The following is a 21,089-nucleotide window of genomic DNA, read 5'->3' on the forward strand; positions in this document are numbered from 1 at the left end:
GATAACATTGTAGAATTACTCCCTCTTGAACTTTGGAATCTAATTAAAGGTATGGTCATTTGCTCAGATACTGTGATGCCTTGTGTGGTCAGTTTGGGGGCCTTGGTATCTTTATAACCCCAGCTATTAAGATACTATTTTAAGAACATCAGCAGGGAGTCTATATTGACTTTTCTTCCCACAGGGCACCCCCTACCTTCTCACAGTAGGAACTAATGAGTAGTAATCTTCAGCCATTTCTTCCCTACCCTTTTCTTCCTAACCCACAGTGTAATTAAATCCCTTGGTAAAAGACTCTGTTAAGCATTCCATGTACATAATGCCCTTAATAGTGGCTCTGGATGCAATGGTTTGCACAAATCAATTTCATTTAGCTTTATTTAAAAAAACCTACAACTCAAAATATAATTTTTAAAATACAGAAGTCTATTTCTTTATTAAAAAAGTGCAATTTTCTCCAAAGTTTGCTTTAATTTGGAGGCTGTTTTTTTAGCTTCCACTAAAATTTTTGCACATATGGGGGTATAATCTTGTAGGGATATGTTATAGACAGTTAATTTTTAGACATGTCATGTGTAAGCAAAATTTTGAAACCCAAATTTATTTTTAAATTTTTATTTTTTTTTAGAAAGAGAGCAAGAGAGTGCAGGAGCAGGGGAGGGGGCAGACAGAGAGAGAGAGAGAGAGAATGAATCCCAAGCAGGCTCCACCCTCAGTGTGGAACCGGACATGGGGCCCCATTCCACTACCCTGGGATCATGATCTGAGCAACATCAAGAATTGAATGCCCAGCCACCTGAGCCACCCAGGTGCCCCAGAAACCCAAATTTATTTTTTGTTTAATCTTAACATTGAAGAGAAACCAATGATAGGTGTAGATTGTCTCTTATCCGCATTATAACTTTCTCCAAGGGTATACATTGAGAATTATGTGAAATAAAGTGCCTTAGTCAGTTTAGTGCCTTTGATCAAACATTAGTCTTGAGATTTAGGCATTTTATAAAGTTCATGTTTGTAAAGGGAGGTATGGAAATGCTACTATATGCAAGGTACTAATCCTGGCAATATTATTTAAGTTACCTGATTTTATTCTCACAACAGTATCTAAAGCAATTATCAGTTTTTAAGTTACCATATGTACACAAGTCTTCATGCCTGAAACCAAATAAATGGAAGGAGGGGAGTTTAATCAAAAAAGGTGATACCTGATTCCTCCTTAAATGAAGGATTCCACTGTCAAATAAATGGACAGATTACTTCAGGGATGAGAAACCCTTTGTACAAAGCATTGTGGCATGACTACTGTCTTTGGAAAATTCCAGTTGTTCGTTCATAGTATGTTCCCAGTAAACATCAGCTACTGCAGTTCTGACTTTGTTTTTCTGAGCTGACATAAAACATGTTTCCAGTCCACTGATTACCAGTGAGTTTTAAGGCTAGCTAAATTTTAAACAGAGTGGATGGTTGTATGCTGTTTTTACTGCAGCTCAGAACATGTATGCCTGCATAGTCTAGGCTTTGTGCCCATTCACCAGATTGCACGGGAGCATATGTGCACATGTCAAAGATGTTAACCACAGTTTAGGTGAGCAGCTTTTATGGAAAACACCAGATTTTCTTCACAAATTTGCTCTTATATGAGAACAGAGTATCATTGCCTCCTGACCAGTCTCCCCTACTGATACTGAATGTGCCACGTTAAAATACTTGCATAGTGGACAAGAAGGCAGCATGAGGATTTCCTGGCCGTCTTTCCTGCCAAATTGACTGGTTGCATTGCAGCACGTGCACAGCAAAGTAGTTAAGAAGGTGCAGGTTGACAGAACGTGTGTGCTATGACTGCAGGCATTGTATGTGAATGACACGTCATGGCAAGTGTTGGCCTCAAGAGATTAGGCCCAGGGTTCTGGGGTGTAAGGACAATCTATATGCATATAAAAGCATCACTGAGTTGGTGAGCACTCAAGAAAAAATAACTTGACTGGGAGTCTACATAAACGAAGTACATTGCAATTCAATATATTTTTTGCTACTTAAATATTTTACAAATGTCCTATTTATATGAGTAGAGGCCATAAACATCTGTCTTGGGAGATGTGATTTTTTGACTACTGAACAATTCACTCAGCTGCCAGGAGGACAGAGAGCCTGGTTTGTTAAAATTCATGATTGGGAAAAAATCCAACATCATGCAATTCATTTTAAGAACACATTTAGCCCTTGGTATCAGTCTCTCCACTTCTAGGATGCCTGACATCTTATAGGTAACAACATAATAAACTTAATACAAGCTTCATTAATTGCTCACTACTTTTTATAAATATTCAAAAAGTGCAAGTAAAAAAGTAGGTTTTAGATGATAAAATAATCATTCACTGTGTAAACACGCACAAACATTTGCATAGAGATTTTCACAGAGCTATGGATTTCTCAAAATCTTTCCATGACCACTAGTTGACAGACCCCAGGATTAAGGATTTATATTTAATATATGTAAATTAAGGATCTAATATATATATTTACATATACATTTTTTAAGAGACAGGGAAATATATTTTATGAGGAATTCATAATCCAAACAGAATTAAGATGATTTCTAAAGTCTTTTCTGTATCAAAAATTGTGTAATTCACTTGATGTCCTAATACATTCATGTTAAGACTTATTAACCTTTCCCCCGAGAAACAAAAATACATACTATTTTCTAAAAAAGAATTCTGGGGGTGCCTGAGTGGCTCAGTTGGTTAAGTGTCCAACTCTTGATCTTGCATCTGGCTCTGTGGTGAGAGCACAGAAGCTGCTTGGGATTCTCTGTCTCCATCTTTCTCTGCCCTTCCCCTGCTCATGCATGCACTCTTCTTTCTCAAAATAAAGAAACTTTAAAAAAAAAATTCTGTGTCCCTTAATTGTGACTAAAATAAACTAAACTATGCAGTATGAAAATGCAATGCAAAGAATTTTCTGCACTTTTTGATCAGCATTTAAAAGCAATCTCAATATAAAGTAACATTGCCAGTGTGGATTAAAGTAGGGTGTTATTTGCCTTTTTTTTTTTTTTTTAATTTCAAATGGACCATTAAAACTGAATGTGAATGTGCTATCTATAGAGATAAATGCTTAGGAGAGATAAAAATACTTTTAAGGTGCTCATATTAATACTTTAATTTTTTAAGTTGTGGTTACTAATCCCCTTAAAAATGGACTAAAGTAAAATACTGTGATCTTTTGGAAAAAATAAAATGTATTTTTTGAGACTTACATAAAAATCTAATATTTCAACCAGATTTATTTCCATCATATATGTTGTAATATATAACATGTATTTATTTTAGTATAATCAGATATCAATAGCACACGTAATCTTGGACATCAGCAGAATGATACGTTTTACACAAAAATATAAGAATCTCACCTCTTTATCATGGTATGTGCAAAAGTAGGGAAGGATACTGAATAGGGTTTTTGTGCTTATTCTAAGACACCATCAGAGGGGCGCCTGGATGGTTAAAAGTCCGACTTTGGCTCAGGTCATGATCTCGGGGTTTGTGAGTTTGAGCCCCATGTCGGGCTCTGTGCTGACAGCTCAGAGCCTGGAGCCTGCTTTGGATTCTGTCTCTCCCTCTCTCTGCCCCTCCCCTGCTCATGCTCTGTCTCTCTCTGTCTCAATAATAAACATTAAAAAATTAAAAAAAAAAGACTCCATCAGAATAAAACAATGAGAGAGACAAGACCCATGAAACCAGTTGTGGAGTAGTTGAAGTTCTTGTTTTTGTTTTTACTCTTCAACTTATTGCTACATTTCCTTTTATGGTTTATCATCCTTTAGCCTATTTCCTTTCTGTCCCTTCCATCATATAACCTTCTTATGTAACTTTAGCATAAAATGATCGAATAAAATTCTTCACAATCAATTGATATATTTTTAATGGTGGAATTTCAAGCATAAGTGGGTAATAGGTATTTGTGTGATTATATCTGTTCTGTATTCTTCAAAAATATCACATAGATGACATCTGTTGAGATTTTAAAGTCTTATTCTACCCACTTCCTCAATTTTCCCTCATTTACTGGGTCAGGAATTGGCTGGAAATCATTATAGCTAAATAAGTTCTATTGACTATGTTAATTATTTTTATCTTCTTCTGTTCTATTGTATTTTAGCCATGTTTTGTAGGATGGCCTGAAGGGAGGTATTTTCGACTGGCGTCTTAGTTGTGTGTTGTCTTAGCTCAGGCTGCTATAAAGGAATGCCATAGGCCGAGTGTCTTAAATCCCAGAAAGCTGTTTTTCACAGTTCTGGAGACTAGGAAATCCAAAATCAAGGCACCTGCAGGTTCCTTTCCTGGTGAGAACCCTCTTCCTGGCTTCCAGATGGCTGCCTTCTCTTATGTCCTCCCATGGCAGAAAGGGAGAGATCAATCTTGTCTCTCTTCCTCTTCCTGTAGGGACACTAATCAAATCAAGGGGCCCTACCCTTATGACCTCAGCTAAACCTAATTACTTCTCAAAAGTCCCACCCCCAAATGCCATCATACTAGAGGTTTGGGCTTTGGCATATGAATTTTGGGAAGACACAAACATTCAGTCCATAACTTGTGCCATTCCAACAAGTGACTTAGACTCTTGAGTTCTCTTTTCATATATTTTGCATCTATGCAAACATTCCTTTCCCTTCTTTCTCCATCAAATTTTGTATCTTGGCAATTCAGTACAACAGTTAGCAAACTTATGAAGTTTATCAGTGTGTTCTTAGAGGTAAATTAAATCGCTCTCCAGTTATCTGAAATTGAGGCCTCCTTTTGTGAATCAGCATATTGAGTAAATAGAGATTTCCTCAGTCTGTGCTCAGTTCTCAATTCTACCAATATTTGGCATCTGGAAACAGCCCCCACACACCACCCTCAAAACAAACAAACAAAAAATACCAAACCCAACAGCAAAATAAAAACATCATTTTGAATACAACTGTTTACTTCCTTGACTTTTTATTGCCTTTCAGTTTTGGTTTTGGGGATTAATTTTATTATAAATACATTTTCCTTAGGTTAAAGAGCCATAACTTTTAGTTTCTATAGCTATCTTAAATGTTTGAAGATATGTAATGTCGAATGTAAATTAGAATCATTAAGTAGAATTGCAAAGAGGAAGTACAAAAAACCAATAAATAGTATAGCTACAAGACAAGAGGTTTGCTTGAATGTAAGGAAGGATTTTTGTATAGTTTAAAGATGATATGATTTTTTCCTCCTAAGAGAAGCAGGAATTTACTATCAGAAGAAAGTGAATTCCTTACAAACAGATATAGCCCAGCATTAAGTTGATCTGCTTATAATTAGGAATGATATAGAGGATACTCCTGGAGTTATGTATGATGATTTTAAGCTGCTTCTAAAACCAGCAGTGTTCTATTGAAATGTTAGTTCTTATGTATGAATTTGACAGGAAATCATCTTTAGGAGGAATACAAAGTGGAACCCTCAAATTTGGTTACTTAGCATTTGATTTTGAAATGATTTTGCAGTTAACTCTGAATATATGGTAGAGTGATAAATATGTAGGCACAATCTAATAAGATCTTCAAGAATAAAATTTATGATACTTTGAGAAAAATCAGTGTTTAAATGATTAAACATAATGCTTAAACTGAGCATGTAGTCAATTATTGGTTGGTAGATTGAGGAATACCTGGATGAAAGATTTTTATGTATTAATGAGTATTTTTTCCAAGTAAATATTTATATTATTATTATTTGAGTCTTAATGGGATTGGCCCAAACTGTTGAATTATTGTTCCGTAGGAAAATTTATGACCTAGCCAGCAAAACTTCATAAAATTGCATGAGAGAACATGTTCCTGTGAGAAATCTAAAACATTGCCCAAACCTTCATATTCTGGATTAAGTGTTTTAAAGTACCTTAATTTATAGGTCTTGCCTCCTGGGATTAGGTGTCTCATGTTACTGTATGTCTAGTGTCTATGATGGTTGTTTGATCCGTTTATGAGGACAAAATGACTCTAGCCTTTTTCTCTCTGCCAGTAAGCTCGATATGTTTTTTTTTTTTTTTTTTTTTTTTCTGTCCCAGTACACTACAGCAAGGAATGGTTCATTCTAGTTTTTCTTCCCCGTACCCCGGCTCTCCTATTATTCATTAAATAAGTCATATCTGATATCTGACTCCTCTCGTATTAGTGTGCCTTAGAAGACACATAAGATGAAAAATGGCCAGTTAGATGAAAGAAGAGCCACGTGTTTCTTTGTTCTTCTTTATTCAAAGAATGCATAAACAAGAGAACTCAATGTGCAATGCCACACTTTTCTGCAGGCTATGAGTGTTTATGTAAAATTCTCTACTATGGTCTTCAATCTCAGTAAGCATGTTTAGTTAAAGTTATTTTATGTAACTGTGTATGAGACAGATTTTATAGTTTTTCCAGGACAGGATAAGCCAAATAGCATTGATTTTTGTTTTTAGTTTGTTTGAGCTTATAGCAGCATAAATGGCTTCCAGCGCACAAGTAGAGATTTCCAAGGTATATTATTTTTTTAACTTTTAAAATTCTTTGATTTTTTACTTTCTTCTATTGAGAGAGAGTGCAAATGGGAGAGAGAGGCAGAAAGAGAGAGAGAGAATCTTAAGCAGGTTCCACACTCAGCACGGAGCCAGATGTGGGGCTTGATCCCACAACCCTTGGATCGTGATCTGAGCTGATCCAGAGTCTGATGCTTAACTGACTGTGTCACCCTTGCATCCCCAAGGAATTTTATATTTACTATGGCCTCCTGTACTTACTAATAAATGTACTAAATACATGTCCTTTTTAAAAAATGTTTATTTATTTTGAGAGACAGAGAGAGGCAGAGCATGAGATAGGTAGAGGCAGAGAGAGAGGGAGAAGATACAGAATTTGAGCTGTCAGCACAGAGTCCAGTGTGGGGCTCGAACCCACAAACTGTAAGATCATGACCTGAACTGAAGTCTGATGCTTAACTGGCTGAGCCACCCAGGTGCCCCACAAATTATATTATTTTCCATATGATTTTTAAATTTCTATGTATTAAGTTTTTATACATCTATCAATGTCTTCTATGTGAATATTTGCTTCAAAAGAATTTTAAACATCTATATTTTAAAATTCAAGTGAATAACAGATTGATTAATCATAATTTTTTTATCCTCACTTCTCATCCCACCAGCTACAGTTCCATTTTTCTTACTTCCTTATAGCAAAATTTCTTTAAATAAGTGTCCCTAATTGCTGCTTCCTATTTTTTTCATCCTATTTTATTTTAAGCCCATTTTTGTCAGGCACTTGCTTAGAACACTTAACCAAAACTATCCTTATCTGGGTCAGTAAATTATTTTCATCTCTAAGTTCATTAGTAAATTCTTAATCCTTATCCTATTTAATCTATGAGCAGCATTTAACAGTGTTGATCACTCTTTCCTCCTTTTTGGGCCCTAGGATATCACACTTTCTTGGTTTCTCTTTACTTTACTAGCCATTCCTTGGAAATCTCCTTTGCAGGCTTATCCACCTATACCCACTCTCTTAAAGGTGGAGTTCCCAGGAGTCAGTCCTTGGTTTTCTTCTGTCTTTCCTTCCTCTTTAGTGATCTCATATCAGCTCTATGTTAACAGCTTTCAACTTGCCATTTCCACTTCTGACCATTTTTTTGAACCCTAGACTCATATGGCCAATTATGTACTCCGCATCTCTACCTGGATGTTTAACACGCATCTCAAACTATGCTATACTTTTTTTCTTAAGTTTATTTCTTTATTTTGAGAGACAGAGAGAGTGTGAGGAGGGAAGGATAGAGAAAAAGGGAGAGAGGGAGAATCCCAAGCAGGTTGCACACATTCAGTGCCCAGAGCCCTACATGTTGCTTAAACTCACAAAATTGTGAGTTCATGACCTGAGCCAAAATCAAGAGACAGATGCTTAAACAACTGAGCCACCCAGGCATGCTGAAACTATGTTATACTTCTGATAATTTCTCCCAAACCTGCTGTGGTACACCACCTTTCAGTAGAAAGGAACTCCATCCTTCCAGTTGCTTACCCTAAAAAAAAAAAAAAAAAAAAATCAAAGCATAAAACAAACACAGAAACTCTCTCTCTCTCTCTCTCTCTCTTTTTTTTCATAGCCTACATTTAGTCCATTGGGAAATGCTAATGTTTATGCCTTCAGAATACGTCCAGAGTTTGACTACTCCTCACTTCCACCAATACCACTATGGTCTCACTTACCATCGTCTCTTGTTTGCAGTATTTCACTAGTGTTGTAACTGGTTTTCTCCTTCTGCCTTGGCCTCCTTACAACTTATCGTCTGCATAGTCACAGTAGCCATCCTAGAATATGCCTGATATGCTTCTACTTTAGGGCCCTATACTAGCTTTCCCCTCTGCTTGGATTGCTTCTCATAGACATCCGCTTGGCTTGACTCTTTCATCTATCTTGCCTTTGCTCAAATATTGCTTTCTTAATTAGGTATATCAGTTTTTTAGAGCTGCTATAATACATGAGTACAAACTGAGGGACTTGAAACAACAGAAATTTACTCTTTCTCAGTTCTAAAAGTCAGAAATCTGAAATCAGTGTAGTGATAGGTATCTCAGTCTGTTCAGGCCACTATAGCAACATACCATAGTGTAGCTGGTTTATAGACAATAGAAATTTATTTCTCACAGTTCTGGAGGCTGGGAAGTCTAAGATCAAATCATGGGAAATTCCCTTGTGTGGTGAGGGTCTGCTTTTCTGGTTCATAGACCACTATCATCTTCTCCCTGTGACCTCACATAACTGAATGGGTGAGGGAGCTCTGGAGTATCCTTTAGAAGGGAGTCTCTGTTATAAGGGCACAAATCCCATTCATGAGGCTTCACCCTCATGACCTAATCACCTTCTAAAGTCCCCACTTCCAAATACCATCACACTGGGGATTAGGCTTCAACACACAAATTTTGGTGGTGGACGCAGGGAGACACAATCGTTCAGTTTGTAGCAATAGGTTGGTTCCTTCTGAAGGCTCTGAGGGAGAATCCATTCCATACCTCTCTTCCAGATTCTGGTGTCGTTCTTGGCATTCCTTGGCTCATAGCTGCGTAACTCCAATCTCTGCCACCATATTCATATGGCCTTCCTCTTTGTATAACTGTGCCCCACATCTCTCTCTGCCTTTCTCTTATAAGGTCATCTGTCCTTGGATTAAGTGCCCACCCTAAATGCAGAATGATCCCATCTCAAAATCTGTAACTTAATTACTTCTGCAAAAATCCTATTTCCAAATAAGGTCACAATAATATGTTCCAGTTGAGTTTGGGGTAAGGGGAAGCACCACTCGCCCCACCTCATGTAGCCTGCCTGACCATCTGTCTAAAAATGTGATCTTCATTCCCCATTCTACTTTTTACATCAGGTCCACAATCGTTGGGCCTGACTGTGTTTTGGAATTTAGACTTTTTGCATTTTAGGAAGATTATATGTTACACACTCTATATAATATACTAGCCTTAGTGGGATTTTGGCCATTGCACCATTATTAAACACATTAATGTTTCTGCAGGGAAACATACGGCTACTTATATGAGGAGATAAAGTATATATGCAACTTACATCAGTTCAGGTTAGATTTTATTCCTCGATTAGTTTGTGCCAAATTTAAAGAAAAACTTTGCGTCCTTTTGTTTATTATTTACTTGTTTATTATGTTGTCTGTTTATAATTTTTCTTCCATCTATGCAACTTGTATTACATGAGGGCAGTATCTTTATCTTTTTTATTCCTGATATATCCCAAGCTCTTAGAGTAATCATTGGCATGTGGTAAGTGCTTACTACATATGTGAATACCTCTTAATGTTGCTTGTTCCAGGAATGTTCTGGAAATTAGGGCCAGAGAAAACAAGAGACAAAAAAAATTTCAAAAGATATAGAAGGGAAAATGTTTGACATACCTTTTAGATCTGCTGTTGCCTCTCATTTCAGATGTGCCAGATTTGGGGCAAAGAGCCTTGGTGAATGAATATTTGTGAATTAAATAATAGAATTACATAGACAGTTATACTCATTGAAAACACCTTTACACTGATAAATTTTAGGCATGTGAACAATATTTAGTTCTTTTTTTACCAAAGGCTTAATAGTTTTTTGGAATAATTCAGGAAACAAACTGTCATCTTCTTGGATTTAGGGCGATACAGAATACATGATATACCCTCTATATTTATGTAAGACATCTAAATTTTAAATCTTTTTCACTACTGATTTTCATAACAAAATTTCTTTCTCTGTGTCTTTGTGGGAGAATTCTTAATAAAAATACAAAAGTATGTAAACACTGTAGAGAATTTTAAAAATAAGTTTTAGTCAATGATTAGAGGTTAGATTTTTCTTTTTTTCTCTTTTTCCTTCCTTCTTCTCCCTCCTTTCTTCTCTTCATTCCTCCCTTCCTCCCTTCCTTTCTCTCTCTATCTCTTTTTTGAGTAACAGTATGTCCATGCAACAGTTATTTAAAACACACAAACAATAATTAGCTTGCTATGTATGTCTCTATATATTGTTTTTTTTTTTTTTCAGCGTTTATTTATTTTTGGGACAGAGAGAGACAGAGCATGAACGGGGGAGGGGCAGAGAGAGAGGGAGACACAGAATCGGAAGCAGGCTCCAGGCTCTGAGCCATCAGCCCAGAGCCCGATGCGGGGCTCGAACTCACGGACCGCGAGATCGTGACCTGGCTGAAGTCGGACGCTTAACCGACTGCGCCACCCAGGCGCCCCTTTTGAAATTTTTTTTTCCCTATATATTGTAAATATTTGGTAATGACCTAAGATACCAATTGAAGATGACTAATTTTATCAGTATTTTCAGTAGAACAGCTATATTCTCCTGATGTGAGACTCTCTCTACCTTAATGATTTGAAATACAAATGCACATGTAAAAGCCGTATTATTTTTTCACATGCATCTGGAAGACCGTTAAGAAAGGATGAATGCTTCTAGGTGTTGATAATAATCAAACTGCGCAATAAAAATTTGACTCTGTTTCAAAGGTAAGTCTCAATCAGACTCCAGCTGACACTGAAATTCATCCATTCACTTCCCTCTTTGTATTATCATTTCATTTCTACTGAGTTCTTTGGCAGTGTCTTTAAAAAGTACTCCACTTCCTCTCACTTCCTTTTACAGGTAAGCAAACACAAAAACACACCAACCAACTAGACAACAGACAAATAAACAAACTATTTTGAACTAGACCTCTACTGTAATTACTAAGCTGTACCTCTGTCTTCGATTAGTTCCAAAACCCTGATCCTGTAGCTTATATAAGGAGCTTCCAGTTACAGATTTGCTCTTTGCCTGATCACTAGGCAGTCTGATTTCCCCTGCTACTAGTATTTTTGTGGTGACCTGGAAAAGGTTGCTAATTATAAGACTAGAAGTTTGCTTCAAACATCTTTTCTCTATTTGGTGGCTCAATAGCACTGAGCACTGTAAGTGTCTAATTAATTAAACTTGATTTAGATGATCCTGGTTAATCTTGTGATCAGTACCATCATCATTTAACTAAATACTAAAAGGTTGCTTCCTGAGCATGCATGATTATTGTTATATAAATCAAATTACTATCTTTATTAATAAGTTACTATATACATTCTTCAAATGTACCCTTGGCATTTATTTTCTGGGCTTAAGTTAAAAGAGCAGAAAGACTTTCACATTCATCTATTCACATATATTTCGAGCACCTTTCATTGTTCTAGATGTGGGCACAGTGATGAGCAAAACATATAATGTCTCACACGGAGCTTGCATTTTAATGGAATGTAACAGAAGGGAGACAGACAATTAACAAATAAAATGACACCAGCCTGACAGTATATCAGCGGGTAATCAGTAGTAAGAAAATATGATAGGGTTATGGGTCAGAGAGGGATCTTTAGATAGGATTTAGATGGGATTTTTACATAGGTGCCCCTCTTAGAGGATGTAATATTTGACGTGAACCCTGAAGGGTGGAAAGAAGCCAGCAATGTGAAAAACATAGGAAAAAGTGTCCCTAGCAGAGAAAATTGGAAGGGCTAAGACTTTGCAAGTTTTTGAGGAAGAAAAAGAATGTCAGGGAGTCTGGAATGTTGTGAACAAGGACAAAAAGCTATGAGACGATGAGGTTAAAGAGTAGAGTGTGGCTGGGTAATAGAGGGTTTGCAGGCTTAGAAGTTTGCATTAGATCCTAAGTATAATGGGAAGTCATTAGAAGGTTTAAAAAGTAAGGCAGTGACATGAGCTGATTCATGTTTTGAAAAGATCACTCTGGCTTTGTGTGGAGAATAGAAGAAAAGGAGCAGTTTTTTTTCCCCAAAAAAAGTTTGTCATATTTGTAGTTTGAAATGTAATATGTTGGAAAGCACAATGACCTGCTTCCCTATGTACCACTCATTGAGATTTAGCCCTTAGCACTTGGCCTATCACTTGGTAAGCATTCAATAAATATAATTAATGGTCTATACATACAGCATGGAATTAGGTTGTTTTTTTTTAAAGGATATATGCCCTGAACAAATGCGTAACCAGATCACTTTTAAATGAATTTAAATATGATGTCTCTCAGATTATAGACTCACCTTTATAAAAAAAGCACATGGAAATAAATGTAAATGGTTATGACAATGGATTTTCATTCAGTCCCTCAAATACTTGAGTGCTTAGCATGTGCTACACACTCTGGCAAATTGCAAATGAAATCAGATATGAACATATTCTTCAAGAAGCTTGCATTAAAGTTCAAAGGCTCAAAAAAAAACATTACATGTTTTTGTAACTCTGGTAAAATTTATTTTTATCAATATTAACAGCTAAATTATATAGTCACAAAAATTTGTTTTGAGCTGTATCTAAAGACATGGTAGATTTCATGTTTCCATTGGGACTTCTTTGACAAGTTCAGTTCTAAGTGAGAACCCAGAGCAGTTCTATCTTTCCCTCAATTTACTTGAGCTCCATTTTGTTTTTTCACAAAGTATGATAATATTAATTTTCCTGTTCCTATGTATCATTTTTTTGAAGTCACTTTTCTACATAAGTTTTATGTCTAGAACAATAAGAGACTGAAGAGGTTGATCTCAGCTGCAGCTTTGCTATGTGCTGCCATCGTATTCATTTTCTGTGTTGAATATATTATCCCTTGTCCAAGTAAAAAAAAAAAAAATTGCCCTTCTCTTCCCTTCTTCTATCACTTTCAATTTTCATTCATGTAGTCTTGATTGTTAAATCCATTTTACTTTAATTTTAATTTTTCATTTTTACATCTATTTTTGCAAGACTAATTTTTGAGATTTGCATAGGGTGTATTTATAACTAACAATAATTATTTACATTTTTTCTGTCATTTCAACATCAAGCAATTTGTACTTTTATATCATGATGGTGATTTTCTGCTTTATTATTTTATCTCCTAAGCAGTTATAGAATAATTATACTTAATAGAATATGCTTAACATACCTTGCATATATTACAAATATACTCTGTTACCTTCTAATACAATTACTATTTTTTTACTTTTTTTATTGGTTATTTATTTTTGAGAGAGAGACAGACAGACAGAATGTGAGCAGGGTAGGGGCAGAGAGAGAGAGAGGGAGATGCAGAATCTGAATCAGGCTCCAGGATCTGAGCCCATCATGGGGCTTGAACTCATGAACTGTGAGATCATGACCTGAACTGAAGTTGGAACGCAACCAACTATGCCACCCAGGTGCCCCTTGCACAATTACTTTTGACTGGGTAGTAAACATTATCCCCCAAAGCCTTTAAAGACAATGCATAAATGGTTTGTGGTATTAAGTAACACAGAAACAAAATTTGAGGTAAACCTGTTTTTTTGTTTCAAGCATAGATAATTGGAGGGATTTTTCTTTTATCTTGAAATTCATAAATTTGCAGTGATACATCTAGATGTTACTCTCATTTGCTTTGGGAGGAACTTGAACATTTAAGTCTATACACTCAGGTCTTTCTTAAATTTGGAGAAGGTTGATTTCATAGATTTTTTTTTTCCTTTTTTATGGTTCTGGAATTTCCTTTATAAGTAGATTTGATCTTCTTGTACACCTTCCAGGATTCTAATCAATTCTTTTTTTTTTTTTTAATTTTTTTATGTTTATTTATTTCTGAGACAGAGAGAGACAGAGCATGAGTAGGGGAGGGGCAGAGAGAGAGGGAGACACAGAATCCAAAGCAGGCTCCGGGCTCTGAGCTGTCAGCCCAGAGCCTGATGCAGGGATCGAACTCACAAACAGTAAGATCATGACCCGAGCCGAAGTCAGTCACTCAACCAACTGAGCCACCCAGGCACCCCTCTAATCAATTCTTTACATTGTTGTTCTCTTGTTGTTTTTCCTGTGAGTTCTGGGTGAATTTATTGAGTTTGTCTTGAGTTTGTCTTTGGTTCCCTTCTTTGATTTTCTGTAGTATCCAATCTGTTGTTCACTGTATCTATTATAATTTCAAATTTGAAAAGCATTATTTTTATCCCAAGCAATTATTTCCGATCATATATTGTTGCATTACTATTATTGCTTGCTTTAATTCCTCTGATACAATATTCTGTTAAGTCTTATTTGGACTGTGAATGAAAATTTCATTTTTTAATCTCTTGATATAAATGCTTCCGATGCATCCAGTGGCTGTGACCCAGCAGACTCTTTCTTTGCACTTTCTTATATTGCAGAATCTTCTCACACATCTGACTTTTGTCAGTAAGTTTGGTCAAAGATTGGAATGTTACCTGCTCACATTGCATTTTACTATTTCCAGATATGCAGAAGATAAGTACAGAGTTAAAACTGTGTGCAAACTCAGAAATAAACATTTTTCATCTAAATCGTCTCTCTGGACACTGACAGTTCTCCTGCGATGTTCATAGTATGATGAATTTCCCATGCTACACACAAGATGCTAAAGTGCCCGGTATTTCTATCATACTGCCAGTGGCACTTCACTGCATCTTGCCAACCCCATGCCAGTTTTCTGCTTGCTCTAGCCACTGACATTTGGAATGATCTTTGGTACTTCCTTGAATAGATGCTTCCAAATGGAGCCTACCAGAAACAGTGAAAAATAGCCCATCTGTGTGGAGGCTGGTTGTTTCAGGCTTTGTCTGTTCTCCTCTGCAACTTCATTGAGTGAAGGGATTTTTGTGGAAATCCACCAAAGCCTACTCCACTTACTTCTCAGGAAAAATAACTGTACTCAGAAGTAGCTCAGAAGATTGACCCTCAGTGTTTCCTTTAGCCTATTTCCACTACTGTTAAAAAGCTTTGATGTTTCTGGCTTGGGAGTAGCACCGTTTCTTGGTTTGGGGCCCACATATAAGGTTTCTTTTATTCTTATACACAGGTATTCATTTTTAGTGAGCATATGGAACAGGGGAGAGTAGACACCTGTGCACATATATAAACATCTGGAAGTCTCAATTTGAATTAACTTTAGCAATATAAACACTCATTTTCAAATTTAAAAATCTGGCAAGAGACAAAGCAATCCAATGTGATATGTTTGCATTAAAATTACCATAGAATCCAATTAAGATATTGAAGTAATGTTATAAAGTCTAGGAAATATTGCCTCTTAATACTCAGAAATAGTTCCATGAAACCTAACAGCATTATGCTTTTCTTTTCTCTTCCGGGTTGTCAGGATGTTAATATTTAAATGACAGCAAATGTAAAGTAAATGGTGATAGTTATCAATGTGTTGATTATATGTAACCTTCTACTCTTCAAATTGTAATTTCAGGCAAGAGTAACTGATGTTGCAAGCACAGTAAGGGAAGAGTGCACATCTATGGAGCTTGGTGCTAAGGGTGGTGCATCCAAATGAGTTGTTTAGGAACTTGGCTGATTTAATTTTGTCCATCAGGACTTTATACTATTGGCTGAATTATTAAAATTGTAGTAGGAAGGTTTTTTCTTTTATGGATCATGATTATAAAGTATATTTTAGCTCATATGTCACAAAATACTGTTATTTTATTGTTAAGTCAGCTCCCTGGATTTAAATTCAAAAGCATGAGATTATAGAATAATACCAGTCAGATTGATATTTGAAGGGCCAGTTGAGATTGGACTAAAAATGATAGAATCAAAAAGTAGAAAGATAAAATAGGAAATTGCTCAATTATTACAGTGGAGGTAGACTACTGTTATCAGTGAGTACATCAGCCTTTAGTTCAAATAGAACTAAATTCTATTCATAGAATTCACTTCATTCATAGTTGATCAAATGCCTTTCCTCTTAGCTATTTCCAGAGTTGCTTATCTGTAGTTTTTATTATAGCCGACTTGTCAGTTTACATTAAGAGAAAAGAACGGACTTGCTTCTTTTACAACGTGATACTAAGAATTTGCCATTTGCCAAATCTGAATTAGTGACCCCTATCATTTGGGGCATTTATTTTATCAAGCTTACCAACCTTGCTGTGAACGTTTGTATTCTGTACTTATGTTCTATTGTCTAGCAGTAACTAGCATAAATATGTAATTATATGGTTTGTTTTTTTGTAATTGATTTCAAAACACTCTATTATTATGGTGCTGTTTGAATTGTGTTTACTATATCAACATAAACATATAAATTGAGTCAAATTATTTGCTTGGTTAACTGCAAACCACAAGTTATTACAGTGTTGTCAGTTTCAAAATGTTACGTGAAAATAAAAGCATTTATTTGATTCCCTTTGTTCAGACCTGAACCTCAAAAACTTTGCATTATTTCCTATAGAATATTAGGCACAAATTTTGGAAAAGCAGTAGATATATACTGTAGCACCATGCAAGGACCTCACATAACTAAGCATGCTTTATAATTCTCACAGAGGCTTGTGGCTTATTTGTACGTGATAACTTATGTTAAATTCCAAAATAATTTTCCCTTTGCCTAAACCTCTGACTTGTCCAGCATACACAGAAACAACTTTACAATTAGAAAATTTTAGGTATTGGTGCTCTTGGGTGGCTCAGTCGGTTAAGCATCCCACTTCGGCTCAAGTCATGATCTCACGGTTCATGAGTTCAAGCCCTGCATCGGGCTCTGTGCTGACAGCTCAGAGCCTGGAACCTGCTTCAGATTCTGTCTCCCTCTGTTTCTGCCCCTCCTCCGCTCAAGCTCTGTCTCTCTCTCAAAAATAAGTAAACATTAAAAAGACAAAAAAAAAAGAAAATTTTAGGTCTTTTTATTTAAAACAATGAGCATTCCTCACGACGTTTCTTTATGATAGGTAACCCAATCATAATTTAAATTGATGTGTTAGTCTGGTAGGCAATAAAATTGTCTATAAACAATCTTTTATATAATCTGTTTTATAATCTTTTCTTTAACTGGTTCTCTTCAGGGTTTTAAATAGACAAACTAAAGATGTGTGATTTTTCTAGCTTCCTTTAGCCACCTGATTCTACCACCTGCCTTTAGTTTCCTGCCTCCTCTCCTGCTGACCACCATTGTCTGCCCGGGTGTGTGCCTTTCTCTTCATTCTCCATCTTTGCTTCTCTGCCTCTAGTGAATGAAAAGGGCAAATTTAAATTCACATCCAATGTTCAGAGCCAGAACACACAGAATATTTCACTTTATAATCCTTGCATTAAAAAAACATTGCATTAATAATTGACAAGACATGACTGAATTACCTTCCATTTCCATGAAAGAAGAAAAGAGTCTCTGAGGAGTTCAATTGATTATTTTAATCTTTTTTTCTTGATCTTACAGTTCTCTTCTCCTTGTATACCTACAATTTAACTAAGAACAACATATATGGGATTTTGTGAGAAATCTCTGACAAATGGGTAAAAGGACATTCTTCGTAATGCGAAAGCAACTGTGAAAGAAGTTTCTTTTCAGTTTATTACCAATGCAAAAGCAAGTCTCTTTGGGGACTGGTAGCTCAGGTGTGTGGGTGTGTGATATTTCCCCCTTAATGTTTCTGAAAAGAAGTGAATTGAGGGGAGTTCACTATAGCATTCTCCATATGAGTCCAGGCCTTGATTTTGTGCTATATATGAGCTAGAGATCATGAATGATCTTAAGATATTATATCATTCCTTTCTAGGACATCAACTATAACAACTAGGACAATAATCTTAACATTCTATTTTAGTATAATCAAACAGAAGATATACATAGGAGCAAACAATATAATTTTTCTTTTGTACTAGACATTCTTTAGTTAAAATTATAATCCATTTATAAATATATGGGGCAGGGTAAATTTGTAATGAAGACTCTCTTATACCATTCATTCATTGAATGGTAGTAGTTAATGAGCTCGTATTATATGGCTCCCAGTGTCAAAGACATATAAACAATATTAGCAGGAAAGGAACTATATAAAATTAGTATTTTCATGGTAGAAGCTGAAGAAGTAAGTAGTAAGTAAGAGCTTTAAAGATAAAAAACTGCAGGTTTATTTAGAAAGAACATTTCAGGGAGCGCCTGGGTGGCTCAGTCGGTTGGGGGGCCGACTTTGGCTCAGGTCATGATCTCGCAGTTTGTGAGTTCGAGCCCCGCGTCGGGCTCTGTGTTGACAGCTTAGAGCCTGGAGCCTGTTTCAGATTCTGTGTCTCCCTTGCTCTGACCCTCCTCTGTTCATGCTCTGTCTCTCCTTGTCTCAAAAATAGATAAATGTTAAAAAAAATTAAAAAAAAAAGAACATTTCATAATGAAGACTTGATGTGAATAAAAGCAGAGTGATGTAGAAGTGAAGTGGTTAAGGAAATAAAGAAATGCCCAGTATGGCTGAAACTCATTTGTCTGGGAAGCTGTGGCTAAGAAAAAGCGAAACCAAAGTTATGAAGACTAACCATATCCTTTGTATGCCACAAAATCCTTGCTAGAATGTACATAATATTAGATAGTATTTGTTTATATATCACTCAGCAGGTTATAGGTAGTTACATATTAACTGGCTCCTTCTTTATCTTGATTCTGTGAACAATAATTACTAAGTAAATATAAGAGAACCAAATATTGATTTCTTTATATATAGAAGTCAACCACTTAGGGAATTCAGATATTCAAAAGGTATCTTCTCAGTCTGTTGAAGTACTCCTGGCCTTGCACTCTGAGCCTAGCACCCAGCCCTGGCATGCCCCCTGGATCAGGCCATTGGCTTTCTTGTGGCCATCTTCCATAAATACTCAGTCCGGGAAGGCGACAAGAAGACCCTGAGTGAAAAGGAGCTGAAGGAGCTGATCCAGAAAGAAAGAGCTCACCATTGGCCTAAAGCTGCAGGATGCTGACATTGCAAAGCTGATGGACTGACAGATGACCTGGACAGGAACAAGAACCAGGTGGTGGTGAACTTCCAGGAATATGTCTCCTTCCTGGGGGCCTTGACTTTGATCTACAGTGATGCCCTCAAGGGCTGAAAATAAATCAGGAAGGTGGAGACAACCCTCTACAGGGCCTGCCTAAGCCAAATCCAGTGGTGTTTTTTTTTTGTGTGTTGTTTTTTGTCAAATAAATATCCTTTTTTTTTTGGTCAAATTAAAAAAAAAAGCATTATCTGATCATTACTTAGTTGATACTATCTCTTAGAGGCACTATTTTTCTATTAAATAAGAAAATAAGAAAAACAATTTCTGTTATCATAAGAGAATGTTCCTTTAAATATTAAATTGCTGGGGAAATACTAGTAAATGGAATTGCAAATATTGTAAATGAATTCCATAATACCACCAATTAGGGTTTTACCCAGAATGGCAAAGGTAGCTTCAATATAAATTGACTTTATAATGCAATATTTCACTCTTTGAAATAAAAATTTAGTAATGTTAATAATCATTTCTAATACAATTGAGAATAGTAAAATATTTTTGGCATGTCGTGATATACACTAAAACCTTAGCTAACATTAAAACTATAAAGATATTATGTACAAAAGTCAAGAACTAAACTAGGGTGCCCATTATTATTAATAGTAAAAATTGCTCGGGGCGCCGGGGTGGCTCAGTAGATTGAGCGTCCAACTTCAGCTCAGGTCATAATCTCATGGTTCGTGAGTTCGAGCCCCGCGTCCGGCTCTGTGCTGATGGCTCAGAGCCTGGAGCCTGCTTCGGATTCTGTGTCTCCCTCTCTCTCTGCCCCTTCCCCGCTCATATTCTGTCTCTCTCTCAAAAATGAATAAGCATTAAAAAAAAATTAAAATAATAAAAACTGCTCTTTAAGTTCAACTAGGGAAGCAAGATATGAAAGAGAAATGAAGAGAAGATATATATATGAAGAGAAGATATATACAATGTATGTCTATATATATATAGAGAGAGAGACATAAAAGTATGATTATTTGTATATACATATTTTCCCAATAAGTCCAAAGGCATATGCTTGGTGGCCAGAGAAGAACAACATCAACGAAGTGAAAATTCAATATCATTCCTATGTTCCTGCTATCTTAATGTCATAACAAACAAAATGTCAAAAAAAAAAAACAAAAAAACCCAAAAACATTAACAACTTGGAACTAAACTTAGCAAGATATGTATGGGTTCTTTAAATAAAATTTTAAATACTAGTTTTATATATTTAATTTTGATCAAAATGTCAATAGTTGTTTAGAAGTTTTGGGGGTAAAAAAAAAAACACCAGACAGGACTATTAAAGGAAAAACAAATATTGACAAAACTATGAAACTAGTTCTACCAGATATTGAAGCATTTGCAAGGCACCAACAATTAAAATATTATGTAACTGGAAGTCAAACTAGTAGAATTTAATACACTACCACAAATTAGAGGCTATCATAGATCAAATGGACAAAAGTAGAGTTAAAAAATTGGTTAGATATTTCAGAATTGTGATTTTAATTCATAATTTACCCAAATAATTTCAGATTCATTAAGGAGTTATTTTTTTTAATCTTCAAGATATAGAAACTAAAATAAAAAGAAAATAGCATATCCATTTGTCAAATTAGTAAATAAATGCAACACAATATACCTGTGGTAGTTAGGATAAATGAAAGAATGCACATTTCTAGAAGGGATGTAAATTCATATAAGCATTTCGGAAGACAATTTTTCAACATACATCAAAA

The 21,089-nt window shown here is 35.8% G+C and overlaps 1 pseudogene; it reads left to right on the forward strand.

Moving 5' to 3' along the window:
• LOC124527188 (protein S100-A6-like) overlaps positions 1-19,422 on the forward strand; it is a 123,256-nt pseudogene extending 103,834 nt beyond the window's left edge.
• Positions 19,423-21,089: the final 1,667 nt, after the last annotated feature.

This window comes from Lynx rufus, unplaced genomic scaffold (genome assembly GCF_022079265.1).
Source record: "Lynx rufus isolate CCGP_SWC_20201006 ecotype Redwood Valley unplaced genomic scaffold, mLynRuf1.p SCAF_5, whole genome shotgun sequence".
NCBI classification, from domain to species: domain Eukaryota; kingdom Metazoa; phylum Chordata; class Mammalia; order Carnivora; family Felidae; genus Lynx; species Lynx rufus.